Here is an 8,632-nt window from a genome sequence, read left to right on the forward strand (position 1 = left end):
TTACTTTGTAGCCAGTTCAGTGCATAGCCTTCCCTACGCTTTAATGCCTTTTCTTAGGGGCACTCACCTTTTGTTTATATAGACAGCACAGACACTCAACAACAACACATCATTTGCAGACTATAATTACTGGTTTGCAAAAAAGATTTTTAACCCAAATAGGTGAAATTAGATAATCTCCCACGGCACACCAGACTGTATCTCACGGCACAGTGGTTGAAAAACACAGCTCTAGACAAGCTGTAAAGTAGCTCCAGTACATCCAGACTGCTGCTGCTTGAGTCCTGACTAGAACTAGGCAATTTGACCATATTAGTCCAGTGTTTAGGTCACTGCACTGGATTCTTGTTGCTCAGAGAATAGACTTTAAAAACATCGCTGCTTTTGTTTAAGTCTTTTCATGGCCATGTGCCAAAGTACTCTCTTACATGTTAGAACAATATGAACCATCTCGGGCTTTGAGATCCTCATGGAGTCAGGACGAAACATGGTGAGGCTGTGTTTCAGTTTTGATGAGCCAGTTTCATTCTTTGGGCCTACAGGATAGCGGTGCAGGAGTCAACACACTGCACCCCTGCTGTAAATCTACTGCCTTAGCACACACTAACTGTAGTTTAGCTTTGACACACATATCTGGTGTGCTTATGATCAATACAACACTCAAAAGTTCGTTTAGCATGTACTTGTAACATAAATGGCATTTAACATTTTATTTTCAAGTATCTCTGAGGATTTATGTCGTGAACTTACTCTTAAACTAAAGCTAACTGTATTTTGCTTCGTCACCGTGGTTACCAACGTCCGCCATCTTAGAAAATACCCTGAATGTGACTCGTTCTTAACTCATAACATTCACAAAACAGGCCTTAGCTTAACATTGCTTACTCTAAAAGGTACAGAATAAATTCTACTACTGCTTGTATGTGTTATATGCAAACCAGCTTACCTGCAAAACAATTAACACAGCGTTACAACCGGAGCTTGATGCATCTGTTTTTTTCATATCACGTACTGACAGACTTCTTCTACGGCGCCAGCTACTGATACCAATGGCACCAAGCGCCCTCTGCTGGTGTAACTAAATATCGCCTGCTGCATAGAAATACATAGAAAACCTTGACATCACAAAAAATTAGTCTATAAACAGTATTTAAATCGAGTTTTCTGACCTTAAAGAGTTTTTAATGGGGGGGCAACTATTTTAGTCAAAGTAAATCACTTAGTGCTACACTCTCCCCCACAAAATTAAATGTCTACTGACATTTCTGTTACTTAGTCTGTAACCTTAGCACACTTGGACAGCCCAGGGTCTCTAAAAGGTTTTACTTTCAATACCCTGAGTCTTTACCTTACAACCCCTCTGTACCCAAGTCGGCTGACCTAAAGTATTGTAACTCAGTACCATAGGTGATTGTCTCTGTCGCTGAGGTCGCTGGTTCATAGTCTTAATCTCACCTTCATCGACGACTGAGACATCAGTGTTGGACTCACCACGTGCTAGACGGTCTTGTTCAGGATCCGAAACATTTTCTTCAGTCTGTGGTGGTATGTCCTCTTCACTTAGTAGTGGCAAATCCTCTTCGCTCTGTATTAGCAAATCCTCTTCAGGTTGCACTGGGTCCTGATGAGGCTGGAAGGGCTCCGCCAGTGGGTTGAGTGGAGTCTGCTGCCGTCGCCTTCTTGGACCAGGCCGAAGGTACCACCGGTAGGTTCCATTGTAGTCATCGTCGGATGTGTCATCGTCGGATGTGTCACCATTGTCTGGCGGTTGCTGCTGTCTGCGTTGAAGTCTGGACGTCCTCTTTGTTGCTGGTGGAGTAGTTGCTGGGGGCTCCTCGCAGGGCAGAAAGTCGCACGGGAGCAGAAGATTTCTGTGTACGTCTTTGTCTCTTCCTTTTCCATTTTCAGGAGTTATCTGATACACTGGACTATCTTCTGCTTTTCTCTCTTTTACTTTGTAAACTTCTCTTCCCAATAGGACTGGATCTTTGCGGGACCACCCCTGGGAGTGAGATTCCGGAGGAGAACTCTATCGCCCGGCTTGAGGTCTCTGCCTTTTACTCTTTTGTCGTAGTGAGCTTTTCCTCGAGCCACTTCTTTGTCAGCTGTTTTTGCTGCTATAGCGTAGGCCTCTTACATTATTTTCTTCCAACTGTTTACATAATCGTCGTAATCTACATGGGACTCCTCTTTCTTTATGTCGAACAACAGGTCAATTGGCAAGCGGGGGGCACGACCAAAGACGAGGTAGTACGGAGCGTAGCCTGTCGCTTCACTTTTCGCTTCACTTTTCGTGCAGTTGAATGCGTGGACAACTTTAGCTAAAGACTCTTTCCAATTGTCTTTCTCTTTGTTTTCCAGGGTACGCAACATGGACAACAGGGTGCGATTGAATCTCTCGACCTGTCTGTTACCTTGTGGGTGGTACGGTGTCGTGTGTGAGCCCTTGATGCCTGACAGTTCTTTGAGCCTTGCCATTAACTTGTTCTCGAACTCTTTACCCATGTCATGGTGTATTCTTGTCGGAAACCCGAACTTAAGTGCGAAGTCGTTAAACAGCTTGTCCACAACTGTTTTGGCTGTTTTGTTCCTTGTAGCGTAGGCTTGAGCAAACCTTGTAAAGTGATCCATAACTACCAAAATGTATCCATAGCCGTTTTTGCACTTTTCCAAGTGAAGGAAGTCTATGGACACGAGTTGGAACGGGTATGTAGTATTGATCGTGGTCAGATGTGCTCGAGTCTGCTTACTTGGCTTTTTCTTCTTCAAACACTCGCATTCTTCGGTGACAAAATGCTCCACTTCTTTACTCATTTGTGGCCAGTAGAATCTTTTTCTTATCAAGTCGAGCGTCCTTTCCACCCCTAAGTGGCCCATCTCCTGGTGCAGCTCTTTGAAAACCAGGGGACGATAAGCTTTAGGGATCAACAGCTGCTCTCTGTGGACAGTGCGGTGACGCAGGACACCATCTGGATCAATGTGAATCTTTAGCCATTGCTTGAGCAGTGCAGCGACAGCAGGATGTTCGGACTTTGCTTCGGCTCTACTCGGCCTTTTGTTCTGTGTCTTAAACCAGATGACTCTTTCCAGGATCTCGTCTTCTTCCTGCGCTTTGCGGATCTGGTCTGGAGTGAAAGGCTGGTTCGTGTCAGAGTCTTTGATCAACTTTAGGGCACTGACCTGGATCACACTAACGCCTTTGCAAGGGTCATGTTGCTCAACTTTCACAGACTCCATCGATGCACTTATTGCTTCTTGAGTGACTTCAGCTGTGCAGGTGTTCATGTAGTTTTCAATGTCCAATGGCATCCTCGACAGTCCGTCAGCATCAGCGTTGGTTTTACCTGGACGATAGCGAATGGTGAAGTTGTAATCGGCCAGCTCCGCGACCCATCTGTGACCTGTGGCATTGAGTTTCGCTGTTGTGAGCACATACGTTAATGGGTTATTATCTGTGTACACAACGAACGATGAAGCATGGTACAGATAATCTCGGAAGCGTTCACAGATGGCCCACTTCATCGCCAAGAACTCAAGCTTGCCAGAGTGCAGGTTATAGTTCTTCTCTGTTAGACTTAGGGTGCGGGAGCCAAACGCTATCACTCTCATCTTTCCTTGCTGCCGCTGATATAGCAAAGCACCCAAGTCGACTTGCAAAGCATCACAGTGTAACACGAATGGTTGGGTGAAATCAGCATACCCGAGGACTGGAGGCGCTGTGAGTGCATCGACGAGCTGGTTCAATACTTCTTGGTGGATACTGGTCCATTGTATGGGCGTGCGTGATGGCATGTGGCCTTTGTTCTTCTTGACCCCCTTTTTGAACTTTTCTGCAGGAGCTGTAGTGGTTTTCTCAGGAGCTGGGGGACTGACCAGGTTGTACAGCAGGTGGGCCACACGAGAGAAGTTGGGTATTAAAGGCCTGTAATAAGAGAGAAAGCCAAGCATTTGACATACATCTCCAACAGTTGCAGGTCTTTTTTCTTTTAGGGCCCTCACTGGCGCCATCTCTGCCGGATCCATGGTATAGCCTTCTCCTGTCACCAGTTTTCCCAGAAACTTAACACTACTCCTAAAAAGTTCACATTTCTTTGGCGTCAACTTTACATCGTGCTCTTTGTATCTCTGGAGGACAAGACGGATGTGCTCAACGTGGTCTTCAAAGCTGCTGCTATGCACAAGGTTGTCGTCCAGGTATGGGAGGCAAATAGTGTCTCTGAGGCCAGCCAAGCAATGCTCCACACTTCTCTGGAACTCTGCGGGTGCGGAGCTCAGGCCAAAGGGAATGCGCACCCATTCATATAATCCCCAAGGTGTGATGAAGGCTGTCAGCGACCGGCTTTCGTTATCAAGGAAACCCTGGTGGTACGCTTTTCCCTGATCCAACACTGAAAACCAGGAGCTTCTACCCAGCGTATCCAACATGTCTTGAATCCTTGGTATTGGATGAAGGTCTGGAACTGACTTGCGATTAAGCTCTCTGAAATCACAGCAGAGACGGAGGCCCCCATCTTTCTTACGAACACACACGACAGGCGGCGAGTAGGGGGACCGTGAGGGTGTGGTCCAACCTTTGTTGAGCAAATCTTGCAAGTACTCTTTGACTTCATTGTGAAGGGGTTTTGGGACAGACATGTAGGTCTTTTGCACTGGGCTGGTGTCATTTAGGGTGATGTGCATCTTGAGCGATGGTATGCAGCCTACATCGTCGTTGTCAAATGCAAATGCCTCACATTCCTCCCTCAACATTCTCCTTGCCGCTGCTTGTTGATCCTGTGGTAAGTGTTGGAGGCTCACAGGTGGATCCCACTACTTTGGTCTGTGTGTGTGTTGATTCTCGGACGGCTCCGTGTGGTTTGGCTTGTTTGTCTTAAACTCTGTGCTGCTCTCGTCTTCTTTTGTTAGTTTGTTTACTTTTGTTTGAATGTCTGCAGAATAAACTGTCTTCACTGGTTCTAGATGCCCAACAACTTTATGACTTTGCAAGTAGATGGTGTGGTCTGTGGTATTTTGTCACTGGGATGGGTACGTACGGCAACTTTCTGTCTGAGATTTTTACCAGTATCTCGTTGTAGACGATGCCCCCTGGTGGCGGATCAGATGTGTCAGGCGAGAACAACATGTCTTGGCCTCTGACTTGTTGACTAACATGTGCCCGCATGTGAACTACTGTGACCTTCTTAGCTGGCAATGTCACGGTTTTTACACCAATACGCACCACACCAATGTCTGAATCTTCGTTGCTGTTCTGCACTAGCTTGACGACGTTGTGAGCAGTTCTGACAGTTATCTCAAAAGCTTTACTCACTTTGTGGGCAAGCTGCTTTCTTCCCCCTTTAGTTTTGCCTTCATTGTTGTTTACAATGGCCTCAATCACATTGTAGCCGATGATGGGGTCACTGGCCACTGCTGGGTCACTGCAAACTAGTATTGGCACTTGCAACTCACTTTTGGATGAATCACTGTCGAGCCGAAATCGGACTTCAATCCAGCAGTGTAGGGAATGAGAGTGTCATTAGCAGCATAAATTGTGAGTGTCTCATTCTCTAACAGTTCAGATATCGGCCGGACGACTGTGTGGGGAAGATGCTGTTGTCGCCAGTTTTCATTGACTATGCTCGACTGGGCCCCTGTGTCCCACAAAACTTTGACTGGATGATTGTCCATAACACAGTTCACTGTACATCTGTTTCCCACAAGGCTGACTAACTGTGACTTGCGTTGAGGGGGTAAATAGTGAACTTCGCTTACACTGGCATTGGCTGTAGGTTGTGTGGGAGCTGGTTCCGGATTTGGGAGCTCACCTTGGGACGATTGGCTTTGGACTACTGGTGGTCCCATCTCAGTAGTCCCTCCCCGTTTCCCCGACTGTCTCAGAGGTCGGCATCCCCGAGAGAAGTGATTCTCACGTCCACATTTGAAGCAGTGTGAACAGTTATCTCCTGTTCCCTCTTCTCTACACTTTGTACAGCCCTTTTTTCTCTGCTTTGGTCCACTTGCACGGGGACAGGTCTCCATCATTGTCATAAACATTTGCTTCATTTCTTTACGCAACTCTTCAATGATTTGTTGTGTCAGCGCTTTCACTTTTAGTCTCTTTACCTTTCACAGCTTTTACGGCCACTGCAGTCTGGGCTTCCCTGGGCTTTGCGGGGCTCTGGACAAGTGCGAGTCTGCCTGTCATTCTGTTTGGAGCTCTTGCACTTTGGGAGTCTTGGTTGCAGCTGACCTTTTACGTTTCTCAAGTCTTTCACTTTCCAGCTTTGACGCTTCAGTTACTCTTTCGATCAATTCTTCATCTGTTGTGCTCACATCACTGAGGAGGGGCATTAACTGATACTTAACCAAATCGCTGAGCAGCCCTGTTTCAATGGAACGTAAAAACTTGCGCTGGATTGTGCGTCGGCTGTAAAGTTCATCAGTTTCCTCATTAGCGACTTTCCACAACAGTTTCTCTTTCAGTTCAATGGCACGAAAAACAAAGTTCAGGACAGTCTCTCTGGGCTCTTGGGAGATATTGAGGAGCTGGTGGTATAGCTCAGTGGGGCTGTCTACCTTGTAGTGTCCCTTTAATATGGTGAACAGCTTATTGAGGGTCAGTTAACGTTTTATTTCCAGCATATCTCTGAGGAGCAGGCCTGGACTAATAGCCCTGATTACTGCTTCGATTATTTCAGTCTCTGAATGTCCTTTTTCAGTCCCCACCCCAATTTGACGCACAAGACTGAGGTAGGATAGCTTATCCCTCTGTCCGGGTTCACCTATCTGCCCACAGATCTTGAACTCCCTTCTCAAATTTACCTCTTGCAGAAAATGTGTTTGCTCTGGTCAAACTCTGAGTAGAGAAGGTGTACTTATGGGTGAAGTGTCAGGCTCAAACAGTTTCTCTGATCCTTTCTTTGACAATGGTTCAACCTTTAATTTATTCAGATATTTACTTAACTCTATATAACATTCTTCAACTTGTTCTTCTTGTTCACTTTCCTCAATCTCATCAAACGCGCCTTCTGCCATCTTGATGAGCGCCCGTCTTGACTTGCTGCGAGACTCTATGCTGCCAAGGCCGGAACATTTCAGTCGCCCGCAGACATCCACGAGAAGCTCTTCCTCCAGCTGCCACAAGGCTGCACTCAGTTCATCAGGCAGTGGCTGTACTTTTTCCATGTTTAATAGAAGAATAAGGTCCGTCTCTTGGGAAGGAGGGTCGATGGTAGTGGTGTAGACTCATTGGTGCCCCCTCCTGGCTGGCTCGCCAAAATATGTTACACAGCTCGAAAGATGGGCCAACTCTTTCGTTGTGCGACACATTTATTTTTCAGGATCAAGCTGCAAAACAATTAACACAGCGTTACAACCGGAGCTTGATGCATCTGTTTTTTTCATATCACGTACTGACAAACTTCTTCTACAAAATACAATGTCTGGAGTTGAACAATTTTACAAATATTCCAAAAATATATTTATGTATACACCTACACATACATATATATACACAAAAACCCTTTTTACTGTTTTTAATCACTGTTTAATAATCTATGGATTGTATTTATCACTTATGTCATTTTATCATTACTTGTACTCAACCTACTGTACAATGTACGACTGTAAATCTACTGCCTTAGCACACACTAACTGTAGTTGAGCTTTGACACACATATCTGGTGTGCTTATGATCAATACAACACTCAAAAGTTCGTTTAGCATGTACTTGTAACATAAATGGCATTTAGCATTTTATTTTCAAGTATCTCTGAGGATTTATGTCGTGAACTTACTCTTAAACTAAAGCTTACTTTATTTTGCTTCGTCACCGTGGTTACCCTCGGACCAACGTTCGCCATCTTAGAAAATACCCTGAATGTGACTCGTTCTTAACTCATAACATTCACAAAACAGGCCTTAGCTTAACATTGCTTACTCTAAAAGGTACAGAATAAATTCTACTACTGCTTGTATGTGTTATATGCAAACCAGCTTACCTGCAAAACAATTAACACATAGTGATAGGATCGGCAGTTCTTTTTACTGTACTGAATCACTAGAATCAGTTCCTTAAATTGAGTCGTTCAAAAAATTTGTTCACCGAATCCTCCCCCCCCCTCAAAAAAAAAAAAAAATAGGAGAAGGGGGGTGCGTAGTACAGTACAGTGCAGACATTTGCGGGAGAAGCAGCAAATAGGGTGAACGCGAGTCCCTACACAGCTCTGTGCATGCAGTACACCAGGCAGTGAGTGACTGACAAAGAGCCACAGTCAGCACAGTTCAGTACGTGAACCTGAATCACTTCTTCAGCAGCAGTTCTGTGTGCAGGTCGGCGAATCATGAGTCAGTCAGTAACAGCTTCCCCAGCGGCAGATCTCGGTGTGTGTCAGTTCGCGAACGACACAAGCCCTCACCACCCAGTGACTGAACGAGAGCCTCAATATGACGTCCTCCTCCGCGACACAGTCAGTTCTCTGTGTCAGTAGGTTCGCGAGTCCAGATTCTGTCGTTCACTGAGTGATTCATGTCGTTAATCCGCGGTGAACGAATCGTTCGCTCAGTCCCTCCCCCCGCCCCCATGATGAGTAGCTGGCTGCGTCGTTCGCCGACGTCGAGGGTTCAGTGAGTCACAGAATGCGCCAGTTCCACT

The sequence above is a fragment of the Nerophis lumbriciformis genome, linkage group LG12 (genome assembly GCF_033978685.3).
Source record: "Nerophis lumbriciformis linkage group LG12, RoL_Nlum_v2.1, whole genome shotgun sequence".
NCBI classification, from domain to species: domain Eukaryota; kingdom Metazoa; phylum Chordata; class Actinopteri; order Syngnathiformes; family Syngnathidae; genus Nerophis; species Nerophis lumbriciformis.